This window comes from Myiozetetes cayanensis, unplaced genomic scaffold (assembly GCF_022539395.1).
Source record: "Myiozetetes cayanensis isolate MyiCay16 unplaced genomic scaffold, myiCay2020 scf24, whole genome shotgun sequence".
NCBI classification, from domain to species: Eukaryota; Metazoa; Chordata; class Aves; order Passeriformes; family Tyrannidae; genus Myiozetetes; species Myiozetetes cayanensis.
The window spans coordinates 6791225-6805886 of record NW_026087456.1 but is presented as its reverse complement, the minus strand read 5'-3'; the positions used below and the strand labels follow the sequence as shown (position 1 = coordinate 6805886).

Genomic DNA, 14662 nt, shown 5'->3' with positions numbered 1-14662 from the left:
ACCTCAGAGAAAGAAAAGCAAAGAAGCAGTTTAAGGACCTGAGGGGTGAGCAGAGAGCTGTTCAGGCAGGACACCTCCCTGGTTATCTCACCCTGCTGCCCAGCCTGCAGACCTCTGTCTGGAGGGGCTGCACTGGAGGGAAGCACATCCAACAGCACCTCAGGAGCTGCCAAATGTCCAGGGTGTCCGGATGGCTCCGGAGGCCCGGAGTACTGTGATGGAAATGCTCTTGTCAGGCCTCAGCACCGTGTCCTACCTCTGCAGACCTTGCTGGTATTCCTTGGCAGCCCCTCACACTGAGTCACCTCAGATCTGTGCTGACATACTGTAAAACACAAGTCCATGTCCCAGAGCACCCACTCACCAGCTGGGCAGGACAGATTTTCTTTCTCTCTGTTCCATCAGCTCTTGTCCTCAGAGGTAGCACTTCATTTATATTCCCACTATGAATTAACTAAAAATCCCCCTAACAAACGAACCCCAAGATATGCAAACTCATCTCAGCAAATAGGTTTAAAAAAGCATTTTCTAGTTTAACAGCACAGGATTATAAAAAGGTTTTGGCAGCTCCCTGAGTCAGTGACTCAGGACCTTCATGAATCTCATCAGTTGTGAGGGATTTTTTGAATCTGTGCAGGTTTAGTTGTAGCTTTTGTGCCAGGACCATCCTGCCTCTCCAAGGTACTACAGACAGACCCCACTGTACTCAGAGCAGTGTCACACAGTTGGTACCTGTGCAGCTGCTCCACTGCCATCCAAGATTTCGCTTCCTGTAAAAGCTTCTCGCTGGTAGGAAACTACTCAGGGTGTGTCCAGCCCTCGAGGAGTGCCAGGCACAGTTAATAGCCAGCATTTGGCTTGTCTCTGAGGAGAGGTCAGAGGCCAGGGACCTACACTGAAAGCTCATTTCTGAAGTGATTTGTCTGCCTTGTGTTGGATGCTTTGGATCCTGCTACACCAGTCAGAAGTGCAGAGTGCCCTAAGTGCAATACTGTAATTTAAATGCTTAGAGTACAAGAGAGAAACAATTCACTGATCATCTCATTAGAGGCTGAGCTTTTTAAATCTGGACAGCTTTTCCTCTTTGATCTTGTAAGAAAAATGAAGGAAAGTTTAGGACATGTTTATTTGCTTTTGTAAAGGTTTGGATCCAAGCAAAACACACTTATATCTGGGAAACAACAATGAGGGGTTGTAAACATATTAAATACCTTTGACCAGTGCTAGATATCAAACCAGAGATTCCCAAGGTTAAAGAATTCAAGAGTGCTGACTCCTGGTTTCCATTTGACTCCCATTACAACCCTCATTTGTATGCCACTAAACAAAACAATGTCCTTCTCCCTGTGGACACATGAATGAGTTATGTTGTCTTTGTTTGGTTTTCTTTTTTTGCCCCTTACAGTCTTCAAAAAACTGCAAGTGCTGTAGCCTGAAAAATCTCATGAGTCAAGAAATCTCTGCTCCCATCTATTGGTGAGCAAGAGAAGAATGCCCATAAAACTCGTCAGTCTGATTACTTGTTTCCCCAGGCCACTGGATGGACAGATAATCCAGAGGTAGGGGCTCTCTGGTATCATCTCTTTGATAATAAAGGAAATGGCCCTTCTTTGCATTTCTCTCCTCATTCTTCCAGTGGCACTTTGGGGAGACCTCCTAGTTACATTTCAATGACCATTCTTCCAAGTATCCTGTACTGGGATGACTTCACTGTCAGTTCTCACCAAGGATTTAGTGAGTCTTACTCAGCCATGAAATAATTCATTTGAGTCCACACTGGTTTTTAGGAAGGGGATCCCGAAAGCAACACAACATCCAGCTGCAGGTGGCTGGCAACAGGCCTGCCCAGGCAGGAGTCAGACCTCTGGGACTGTGGTGTCCAGACTGTGCTCAACTACAGGGAAATGTAGCAGCTGGGGAAGGAGAAATGATGCTCCCAAGGAATGTTTGCCTACAGGAAATTCACAGCATCAGCTGGTGACCAAGTCAACAGCCTCTTGGCAGAGGTACTGAATAAAGTAGATGGTCCTGTTTACTATGGATTACCTTCCCAAAGTCATTTGCCATTTTGCATTAGCAAAGGCCTCGTTGTTTCAAAGAGCTTCATACTTGCAGGTGATGAACTGTTGCCTGAAGGTGCTTGGAAGACATTCCAGGTGGGAAGGGACATAATGCTGTACAGCAGCTTTGAAGAGCAGTCATTTTTCGAACTCAGCCTTGTTGTTACTAGGAGCTGGGTTCTGGATATCCAGGGATTAGTCGTGGTGGCAAGATTCCAGCTAGGTGGAGGAGAAAGTAGTCAAAAGGAAGGAAGTTACTGGATTCATATGGAAGGGCTGATTTTCTGATCTCATCAGCTTCTTTGCTTGAACTTTCTCGGCATCCAAATCTCAAATGAAGCCTCACTGCCATTGTTAGGAGCAACATTCAGTTCTTGCCACACTCTCATCAGTGGTCGTTGCTATTCCCTGATCATTAGGAAGAGGAACAAGCATGGTAAGGAATGTAAAAGAGGGCTGGAGGGAAAAGATGCTGCTGAATGAATCCATACTGGGGTGAACACAGCACTGAGACAGAATATCATTCAGCAGAAGGGTTTATCACTGAAAACTGGCATGGTGCATTTGAACGGGGATTTTCTAAAGAAAACCACCCCCAGACAGCCGAGTGATGAGTTCACAGTATGAAAGGCTGCTCAGGAGTTCATCCACTGAAAGGCCATTTACGGGCTCCACTTTCTCACGGTCCCACTCTGGAAGGAGTTACACAGCCCGTGCAGGTCCTGCCATTGTTTCAAGCGAAGGCAACATCAGCTGGTTTAGCTATTGTGAGCGGGGGCTAATTGGTTCTGTTCACATCAATGGCTGGGTTACGAGCCCGGGCACCCACGCTGGACAATGGGACAGCGGCCGGAATCCGGGATCTCCGTTAGACATGGAGCATTTCAGCCACTTCTGAGGGACTTGGTGAGAAAACTCCTTGTTTCTCTTTCCACACAATGAAAAAAAAAAAAAAAAGGCAGAAGATAATTAGGTAATTCAGAATGGATAATGATTATCTGTGGTTAGGGAGGAATTTCCTTTTGACAAAGACTCCTCTACATCTGTAGTACAAACTGATTTTCCCGGAAGCTTGCTATCAGCCAGGGGAAGCAAAGCTTCCCAGGGGAACTCTGGGGTGTGAAGCACTTGGTAATGCCAGATACACCCAAGGATACAGGCAGGTTATTCCTTGCTAAAGAAAGTGGGAACATTCCTACCACCTGGGGAGAGGACAGGCACAGAAACATGTATTCCTAAAAGAATGGATTTCTTTAGTGGTTTAGGGTTTTGTTGTGACAATAGGCTCTTCGCAGGAAGTCAACCTGAGCAGGTCTGGATATTTAGTCTGAAGATTGTTTGCCACTACTGGGTTACAGCTGTACCATGACTTTGAACTTCATTCATTCCACGCAGGGGAGGGCACAAAGATGCTTTTCCAGAGATGGCTTGCCTTGTGGATGGCTTCCCTGGTCTCCCTTAATTTCAACACATATATATTTCTCCTACTGCCAAGTCATTTTTTAATTTGAATTTCAAATATTCTTCCCCCTCTTTTTTTTTTCCAAACCAAAATATTTGGACTAATGAAGGCATTTATTAAAAAATGTGCTTTATGTAACTTCCAATAAAGATGGCATTTCAGAAACCAGCATGAATTTTACAGACTCATCTGAAATGGCAAAATTCAAACACAACTGTTCTTCATGTCTACTTGTTGCCACTAGAGTGGGCCCAGTAATAACTACAAGGAAGAAAATTAAAACCAGAAAAAAAGCCATGTGTGCCTTTTGTCCCATATTATGCCTGTGGCCTAATTATAGAGACTCATTGTGTGCTTAACTAAAAAGCAATAAAGGCACTGCAAGAAGTGCCATTGGTGAGTCAGCATCACCCCCTGAAGATCAGTTTAGTTTCTGGAATCTTTCTGATGGAAATCCCTGTAAATTCTTATGTTCAGCCCCTCTCCAAGTCTCCAGTTTGTTGGCACTGGTACAAACAGCTACCAAAGGGTGAGGACAGGTAACAAGTGAGATCACAATCAAATCCTACCTGTTCAGCAGTGTGTGTCCACCATCCCGAGGGTAAACTTGATGAGAGGGTGTTGCCTTCTCTTCACAGGAGATTTGAAAGTTGGGAATGGTCCACCACGGGATGAAGGCACGGGGTGCACAAATGAAAAGCATGAAAGCACATGGTGAAAACGTGCAGGGTGGGGGTGGTGCAGAGGAGCTCCAAGTTGTGTTTCAAAAGTGCATTGTGAACACAGGAAGCAGCAAGCTTATCAAAGATCTTTTTACCTTGCCTGCAGTATCAAATGTTATGTTCACAGGGAGACCAGACAAACAAATTGGCAGGATATATCAATAAAGTCTAGACTGGAAAAGGTCTCCTGAGAAATCAATATCCAAATCTTTAATCTACCATATTTTATGTAGTTTCATCTGCAACAGTGCAGCTTTTCACACGTCTCTACTCTAAGAAAAATGAAGTTAAATGCTGTTGGGAAAAAAAAAAAGGAATTAATGTGTTCTTCTTTTTCTCTAACTGCATGTTTTCCCAAATGCAATTTGAAGCCTCATCCAGGGAAATATTTACATATGTGCTTGTGATTCTGACTGCCCCCACACTTCCTGTACTCACTGGAGCTCATCTGATGCTTTAAGCTAGGTGTTGAAATGCCCTACTGAATCAAAGCCACTAATTCAGATTTCTCTGTCTTTAAGATGGAGCACAAAGGGAGAGCTTCCTCCTGGAAGCCTCAAGAGCTTGTAAAGAAAGATGATGATGTGGGAAACCACGTCCCCCTGTTCTCCCAGGTGCCATCAAGAGCATTGCCAGACCTAGCACGTCAGCAGTCCTGCACACAGTGCAGGGTGACGTGGCTGTCACTCCTTCACCAGCTCAGGCATTCTCAGAGCTCTGGCTTTGCACCCTGTACTGTTTTGTACCTGTGTTTGGGGACATGGACATCTCACCAGGTAATGAAAATACCATGGAAAACACAGAGTAGTGACTATGAATTGAAATGTGTGCACTGGGCATTTTCTTCTGTATATTCCACTTACAGAGCTCTCACTGCAGGCACATTTAGAGAAGTGGCAAAAGCACAGCCCCTGAAGAGATCATTAACATTTCTTTCCTCCCAACGTGGTCCTTTCTTGAATTCCTTTTCCCTCTCCCAGAGAAGCATACCAGATTGTTCTGGACAGGATGCCTTATCTGCCACTTCCACCCAGCACACCCAGCAGCACAGAGTATCTGTGTGCCACCATAAAACACAGCCTGCTGCAAGAGCACACAGGCACTTATTTCCTCTTGCAGACAAACACCCATTGAGCACTCCTCACCACATCTGGGGGACCTGTCTTAGCCTATTGCTTTTTTTGTTGCTTTGCAGGATATTTCACTGAAGGAATGGGAACAAATCAACTACAAACTTGCACGGAAAAAGCATGCAAATTTTAGATGGTAATCTCCCGTTATCAGGGACCAAAAGGGCAAAGGACCCTGCTCCAGTGCCACACTCAATATTCCTCACACGTGAGCTCTTTCTACAGCCCTCACTTTCCTTTGTAAACTCTTTTCTGACAGCTGCTCCAAGTTTTTAGTTTTTCCTGCATACAGTGTTTTCATCTGTCCATCCCCTCTCTGCTAAAGAGAAATGATCCCTTACCTCTGTTGCTAAATTAGATAGTCCTTCCTGTGATTCTTGGAAAATTACCTTTGTGGTCTTTCCAGGAAAGTAGTTTTCTTAGGGTCATCTTTAATGTGGCCATATGGTTCTCCCACTGCAGCCCAGAATCCTTACTGAAAAGCAGCACAGTAACGGTGTTTAGACCATCGTGCAAAGGAAAACACATCAAAATACCTGGAATGACGGTTCATCAAAGACTTGAAATTCACAGTATTGCCCAGTCCTCTTTTTGGTGATATTTTGGAGTCTTTTCCATAACTGGTGTGATGCTGAAAGACAAGTGTGAGATAGTTAATAGGATCCTCCAAGCACTGAGCACCTCTGACAGTTCACTGCATTTTTGGAATTCGTGCTTTCAATTTGTCATTCCCCAAACAGCCCCAGCTCTTCACCTCTTGTGCTTGTTTCCTAATGCATCACTTCTGTGCCACTGTTCTCTTTGGGCAGTGCTGCTCATGTTTAAAGGGCTGTGGAAACAAGTCAGGAACAAGCAGGCTCAAAGAATGCAAAGCTCTGTTTTTCTGGTAGTGAAATACTGGTTTAAATACAGCCCAATCCTGTGCCTGTTACAGTATTGCATTTAAGGACAAGGATTCTTCTAAGAGCTCTTTTTTTGGCATTCCTGTGAATCTGAAGCAATAGTTTTGCTGGTTTGTACTGTGTAATTTCAATATGCAGCAACCTCTCCAAGTTGGATAATTTGGAATCCACGCACGCTTTGCAGTTCCAAGATAATTTGATCTGAATAGCAGTTTCATGTAAATGTTTTGGCAGTAATGAAAATATCCTCAACATTACTATTTGCAGCTTGAAACACCAATAATGATTTTATGTGCTGGCAGTGAAAGAACATGATAGGCAGGTTAAAATCATTAATTCCTCTCTCTGAAACCGATATTTTCTCACTGAAAGATCTGAAAACAAATCTACTTTCAACAGGTTATTTCTGTATTAATGTGATACCAGTAACATCTGTGCAGCTCCCTCTCTTCTCCTGTGAGCAAGCACTGTTCAGGGGAGCTGGAAGGAACACAGCTCCTGCTTGCTTCACCCCACAGCTGTGGGGAAAACATGGGATACGATGTTTGAAGTGTTGGATAATTGGAGGAAGTGAATGGAGAATGATAACAACAGCAATAGGGAAGTTTCTCAAGTGATTTGAGAAGGTTGTCTGGTGCAGGCTGGATGTTTGATTATCTATGCACTGGATACCCACTTCTCTCTCCTTGAATAATACATGGGAACCAGGAATTGTTTACTTTAAAATACCAAAATGAGAAATGACCATGTTCTGAAAATAAAACCCGGGAGTTTCAACTCTGCCACCTCTAGGAAAGCCCAGTGGGAGGGATAGGATTGCTACAACTAGGGGAGGCCTCCTTTTCCTTATTTGTTATCATTTAACAAAATCTGAAGGCATCTTCCTTTGCAGAGAGCAGGAAATCATTCCTGTGCAGCTCCAGGGCCACACAGAGGTTATGGTGCCCATCTCACTTGTGGTGTCAAACAACAGAGAGCTTCAGGACTGTACAGGGACTGCACCAGGTCACCAAATGCCACACAAGAGAAAACACAAGAGCACATGTGCAGGGGAGCAGTTCTGGCTAAGTAATAGATGAAAACACAGAGCTCTTTAGCTGCCTTCTCCCTCCAGTGCTCTCAAATACAACTGGTTGTGCTCCATGTTTGGGAGCGTGTGGTCAGCAGACAAAAACCTCCAGCCAAAACGTTCCTGTTAATTGGGGATTGCTTTCTGAAACCTGAACATTATGAATCGATGTTGTATTCTCAGCCTTTGCTCTAAAGTCTGTTTGGAATTAGTAACCTAAAGCTTTATGGTGATAAACTGCAGTATCCCGTGGAGAAGGACCAGCGTACGTGTTGTGTACATGCTGACAAACACAACCACGCTTCTGCCTGTCGCTGGGAAATGAAAAGGACTGTGCACATTATATATCTATAATGTCTGCAGCTGGGAGGCAGATTGCAGCTGCCACTTCAGTCCTGGCATGAGGCAGCCTTATATAGAGTGAAATGTGGTGTCACTGATCCCTCAATGACTTTTGTGTCGTGCCCAAGGTGCCTCGGTCTTCCCCATACATGGAAGCAAGGGTTTCACCACACTGAGCAGGATTTTTGCTAATCAGAGAAGATGTAATCACTGAAGCAATTTGTAACAATATTTACGAAATGTCAATCTTGGATTTGTTTTGCACAATCGTCTTAATTTTTCTGCCCAAAGCTGCTTGTTATGCAAACTCAGAAGGGTGTTAAATATCCCAGAATACTCAAAAACCAGAACTTTCCAAAGCCCCTTTTTATTAGGGTGGTTTTTTCTCTTTGGCTAAACTCATTCTGGGCTAATACTCTTTTCCAAGTTAACCTTTCTTGATCAGTGCTTTTAATGCAGCTGCCAGAGTCGGCCGAGGAAGATGTTACGAAACCTTCTGTCCCACGGCTGCTCAACCGAGGATGTTTCAGTGGAAACACGGTCCTTTTGATCTCAGTTATTTGGGAGTTGTTCTTTTCAGCTTGTATCTCAGCAGAAAAACCTAACAATCTGTTTGCTCTTACTGGGATTGTCTCCTTGCCAGCACAATTACATTGGTGAGTTAGGGAATAATGAGTGAGAACAGATGAAATATTTAGATATAAATAGTCTGTTTTCATGCGCTGTGATTGTCGCTAATAAGGCAAGGACGTGTGGTTTGTGGTTCAGGGACAGGATGAGGGACCAGGACATCTGGATTCCTTTCCCAGCTTTTACCACAGTGTATTGAAGAAGCCATCAAGCCTCTTTGTACCCCATCAGTTGGAAGTGGATAATAACGCTCTGGGGACTAATTCTTTAAGGCTGTCATTTTCACATGTTCCGAAGGGGAGAGCAATACAAGTGTAGGACTTCTACATACTGGAAATCAGTCCAAAATAATTTAAATCCAGATACCTAGAAAGCTTGTGAATTAATTCATGCTATCCCGACTTAAGGCATTTTACCCACTTGCAATTTCATAGCAATGGCAGAAAAACAAGAGGAAGAGTAAAACCAATACAGAATGTTAGAACAAAATCCTGGAAGGGTGTGCTCTTAAGTTTTCTCTAACAAGTTTTCCTGGGCTTTACACTTTTTACACTCCTAATAAGGAGTTGCCAGCGATGTCCTTGACTAAAATGTGCTCATTTGTTCAAAGCCTAAAAACTACTTAGTAACTCATAAGGCTTGGCATGATTTAAAAAGGCCCTACAGCACCATCTACACAAGGGATGTGTTTCCCAGCCTATGCGTGTTTTGCTCACTGCAGCTGGAAGTGATAAATCACTAAACCATAGATTAAAAGCATGTAATTGGTATAAAAGTAATTAAAGACAAGATTCATTCTACCTAGGAGTAAATAAGCACATTTGGCATGTAAATCATAGGGGAAAAAAGAGAGGTTTGGGGGTTTTTTTAGCATGCATATGGCAGAGTCTCAAAAACAGAGTTGCTTCTTTGGCTGAGGAGGAAAATAAGAAACTGTGCAAAGAAGTTGAAAGTCTTGAGTTTAAATTAATTGGGATGAACATATTATTTTAGGTTTTCTAGTACCTAATTAAAACTGTTTAGTAAACACAACAGTCTGTAATGCACTAATAATGCCTTACCTGCTGATGGATTCTAGGGGTCACATGGCTCCATCGACATTGGAAAGTAATGGGAAGGCCAAATGGGAGCAGATCTCCAGCTGCTCATGGGGACCCCCCATGCCTATTGCAGGAATTGTCCTCCTGGAGCACCTTTCTGATGCTGGATTCATCCCAAAGTTTGGCTCCTGTGCTCTGACCTGTGGTGCAAGGACAGGCATGGCAGCTGGGAGAAATCAGGGAATTTGCTTCAGACATGGCCTGTGGTCTGAATTAAAATGCCAACCTCTGCCCACCCTGATTGTACCGTCATCCCTGAGCAAGGGCAGCACAAGGGCTTGCTCTGCACTCGGAATCCGGCTGGCCAGGCAAGACTGAGCACAAATTCCAGACTGCTGTTGGTTTCACAAAGGCTTTGCTGTAAATCACTGCAGCTGGACAAGGCTGAAGCAGCAGCTGGAATAGTTATCATGCAGTATAATTTCAGAGTTCTTTGAAAAAGGCTCATGGCTACTTGTAAGAGAAACTGGCTTCAGTTTGGTGATTTTCTCTCATTTGGGACCATTTTTGGGAACGCTGCAATACTGGCACAGGAGGTACAATTACAGGCAGAATTAGCTCCTCACCATCACTCTGAGCTAATACTGCACTTTCTGGGATGCTGAGGGAAAAGCCAATTTCCTGATGCACAAGAAACACTGCAGGAATCTCTACTGATTCATTTATTTCCTAACTGACTTGTACATTAAAACACAGAATACAAGTCTATGGTTAACCAAGCCCTTCCCCTTTCCAATTCCCAGTCCTTGCCTTCACCAGGAAAAATGTGGGCACGTGGCCTGCCAGGAAACCCTGAGCACACCCTGGGTCCCCAATAAGGAGATGTAGGGAGCAGCATTCCAGGGCTCACTGCTGAGCTTCCTCACCCACCTCCAGAGTCTTAGAAAATAGCACCTTTCACACTAACATTCCTAAAAAGGCATCCCAAACCAACACACACACATGCATAAGCTGTAGCTGTATAACTGTGTATGCAAAGCCACGTAAATAACTCTCTTCATGTGGGCAGGCAAAGCAGCCTGAACCAGCAGAAGATTTAGCAACAGCAATTCTTTTCCTACGGCACAAGCCCCACCAGCAGCAATTTCCTCTCAAAATGGAAAGCATGGCATTACATTAGTTGAGCACAAAGGCCAGATTTCTCTGGTTGCCAGTTAGACCCCAAGCTCATACAAACACAGCAGGAGAAACCTTAAAATGGTTTTGTTTCCTAGTGGTGCTAATTCCACTGCTGGAGAAAATGTAATTATATTTCTATTGACATTCTAATGATAACTTTGCAGGCCAGACTTCATTCTGTCTGTTAGGCCAGATAGAAGCAAAGCACCAGTGGAGAGCTAAGGAAGAGTCCAAGAGTTCCTTGGTGATGCTGTGACTGGAGCCCAGCTGGTAATTCCAGCAGTAAAAGCTCATTCTGTGAAAAAGATAGTCACGATTTAATTGTGTCCTCACTACAAAACCTCTCCATTTTGATCACAGCATCCTCAAACAAACTCCATGTGGATTTGGCAATATGCAGACTCAGCTTTTGTCCTGTATTGCTGTAAAACCTGGCATAAAACCTGATAAATGATCCCAGCAGCCCTTGCACCCTGGAGATGCCCCACTGTTGGGAACAGCAATTCCTGCTGGCTGTTCCAGGCTGCTGGAATCACATACAGCAGATCCAGACTGGAGCCTGCAGCATTTGACTTGTGGCTTTGCTTGCTTATTTATCAATCTCAGCTGCCCTCCCCCCCTATTAAAAGAGAGGCCCTGGAGGAAAATGCAAGTCCTTTCCTGAAATTCAAGGAGGTGGGAATGGCAGTCGTTCATTGCTGATCCATTGTTTTAGTACGTGGTGGCATTTCTGGGTATTTATCCTGGCTGTATCAATTTAATATGTTCTGGTACCTGTGCCAGCCTATCCTATTGTTTTCTCAAGGCACTGTGGCAGTGTGAGATATGACTAGTCCTGAAATCAGCATATTTTCATTATATGAGGAAATACAGGAAATAGAGGAGTGCTGGTGTATCTGAAACTCAGTTTTCCCTGTAAAACTGAAATTTCATCACTCCTTACCACACAGAAGAGTTGGGAAGGTGACATTCAGACATGAGGGCAGCAAGAGGTACATGGGAACCACTGACAGACTGGGCTGCACTCCTTCAACTCCCCGTGTAGCTGAGAGAGGTTGTCAGTGCTCACAGTCCAAGCCTGGAGCACAAATTTGGGTTTTTTCCATTTTTATCAATATTAAAAATATGTCCAGCACACAGTGGTACTTCTGGCATTCACCACACAAAGGCCTTTGCAGGATTGCATTTTTATAAACGTTTCATAGTAGCCTCCAGATTTCACAAGCTTACATTGGCCTAAACAAGAGGAATTTTAAGTGCTTTACCAATGTTACCTGAGGAAATACAGCTCCCAAATGGTGATTTTTTTCTCCCCCCCCCCAAAATACAGTTATAATGGGGGCAGATGTATGTAGGTACTGGAACAAAGTTTCTTAAAGGACACTTAAACCATTTTAGATATTTAGAGCTTTCAGCACCCTTTGTTTGGTTGTTTCACCTGGGAAGGTTTAGGAGGTCAGTTTTACTGTATAATGCATTGAGCTGGTAATAGCTGGAAAAGGAATTTGATTGAATTTATAACTAGTTAAAATGCAGCAGTGGCAGGGTGTAACTCTTAAGTATAAAGTCACTGGCACTGTTAAATTCTAAAATTAGTATATGAAATCTAATAGGAAACTAGTATATGAAAAACTGAAGTTTAACATCATGAGTCACCTCTGTCTAACTTCATTTGGAATTAGTTATCTGCTGCCAGATTTAATTAGATCCATAATATGCAAAAATACAACACGAGTTAGAAACGTACAAATCAACTGGAATACAACAGCAGATAATGTAAACTTCACACTTGAGCCACAAAATCAAGCCACTTGGAGAAAAACTATTTTGCAGGCTACTTGACAACATTTTCCCCCCAATATTTGCCTCCTTACTGGAGCTGAGTTAATTCCAACAGTGCAGCAATACTGCAGTGCAAGGTAGAGCATTTCTGCACGGATCCTGCCCTGTCCAGAGTCCTGGAAATGTCACAGCCATAGAGTCCCCACTTCCTTCCCTGGAGGAGATTGGAATAAACATCTGTGCATCTGGATGATCATCTCAATTAAACTGAGTAAGGCAGAGCCCTCCTGTAGCAGCTTCCCTTCAGCAAAGGAAATGAGGGGGTAATTTTACATGTCCGATTACAGGATGGCTCTTCAGCAGCCAAACAGCAGGTCAAGTGTAAGAGGCAAATCAGATGTATCTTAATACAGATAGGTTCTATCTGTTGCACCTCAGCACTTCAGAACTGCCCTATATCATAGTCTGTTTATACAACATAGCACATACAAGGAGGAGAAAGCAGGGACTTTTCTCAAGTCCCACGAATTCTGAAATAGTCATACTCTGAAGCACAAACTGTGCTTTCCTTCTTGTTCACTTGATATTTCTGTCACGTTATCTGGTGTGCCATCTCACTCATTCGAGGACTGTTACATCACTAAGACATATAACTTAAGATTACACATGAAAAGAGGAATTACTGAATGAATATACAGGTGCTTCAGGCTCTGTCTGAGCTGGGATGGATCATTCCTTCCTTCTTCCTGAGCACTGATCTCTTTACAAAGATTTGCTGGGACAAAAACTCACCTTCTATCAAGTCTGTATCACCTCCATTGACTTTGTCAGCAGCTTCCCTCATCTCAGCTACCACACAAATACTGAACATTGCACATGAACTGTTTATTGGGATGCTCCTTGTGTAAATATATAGGTTTGGCAGAGTGGGCTGTCAGAAAAGCAGAGAGGAGTACTGGAGAATGGCTTCGGATGAGCCATGTCACAGCTCAGAGCAGGTAGAAGAGTAAGAATGGTCATCTGCACAAGTGACTTACTAGGACAACACTTGACATAAGGGGAATTAAGTTTTATATGGGTATAAATGTTGAGCTAAAGAACTTAATTTATGTTTGTTTGAAAGAGCTCAATCAGACATAAAAATGGTCAGGAATGTTTAATCCTAAAGGGAATGAGATTTATCAAAGCAATCTGAAAGGATAATACATTCATTTCTGGTTTTATAGGCAAAGAAAAGCCAAAGGAGTCCAAGGCATTGACAACTTGGAAGCTGTTTTTCATGCTGCCCTCATTGCCTCAAGTCTGATGCTACAGTGAAGGCCAGTCTGGTTCTGGTAAGCAATTACTAACTTGTGATAAGCATTAGGGTCACATTTAAAGATCAGAGCACACAGAAATAAACCATTTTGAGTACATACCTGTCCTCTGCTTCGTGTCCCTGCACATGGGTTTATATCCCCTCCTCATGGCGTTTCCTCTTCCCTTCTTTGGGACTCCAGCAGCAACTGCAATCTGTACTGAAAAGAAAATGCAGTTAATTTAATTCTTAATAATATGTAGGGGCCAGCACTATGACCAAATCCTGAAGCCTTTGCTCAGGACTGAACTCCACCTGGGATCCATTTGGGCAGTTTTTAACTCTTCAGTAAATCTGCTGTTTGCCCTCTGTTCAATGTAACCTTTGTCACTGGATAAAAATGAAGGCATCATTTTGAAAACCCGTGTTGAAAACTCTGTTTTCCAAGCATTTTACAGAGTACATTTCAGCTCAGGGTCTAAATAAAACACGTAAAGAGTTTGGTTTGAATAAAACTCACTGTACTGTAAGGTGAGGTATTGACAGCCTGCTTCATTTCATGTCTTAGGAGTGACTGATAGATGTTTCTGTGCAGGGGTTGTTACAGGTTAGGAGTTGTTCACCTCTGCTCACATGTAACAGGTTCTTCTAAAGGTGTGGGACTCTATGAATGAACAAGTAAACTGAAAGCAGGCTTCATTTTGCAAATGGTACTAAATGTTAAAATGCACATCATTAGTATTAAATGTGTCTGTAAAAAAGTACCTGAGCGTATTCTGTGTGTAGTAAAACACTGGCGGGGAAAAGAGGCACCTTATTGCACACCATAAGGTGAAAATGTGGAGAATTATTTTTCTTTTCCAAGTACCTGTCGAGTTTTAGGTTTGGTTTCATTGTCATTTATATAATCCACACGTTTCTTTTTTGATGGTCTGAAGTGCACCCTTAGTTTCACATGCTCCTACACACTGGTTTGACTTAGAAGCAGTTGAGCTGTTTTGTTACAAATGGTTTTAGTTTCCAAGTAAACCAAGTGGCAAAGCAATT

General features: G+C 43.2%; 1 long non-coding RNA gene across 1 annotated transcript; it reads right to left on the bottom strand.

The window, feature by feature from the left end:
• Positions 1-2141: 2141 nt before the first annotated feature.
• LOC126642658 (uncharacterized) lies at positions 2142-13844 on the bottom strand. The gene is made up of 4 exons (XR_007629497.1): positions 13737-13844; positions 9379-9557; positions 4092-6005; positions 2142-2987 (listed from the first exon to the last, which is right to left on the bottom strand). It is a non-coding gene; the product is annotated as an uncharacterized LOC126642658 (long non-coding RNA).
• Between the last annotated feature and the right edge of the window lie 818 nt (positions 13845-14662).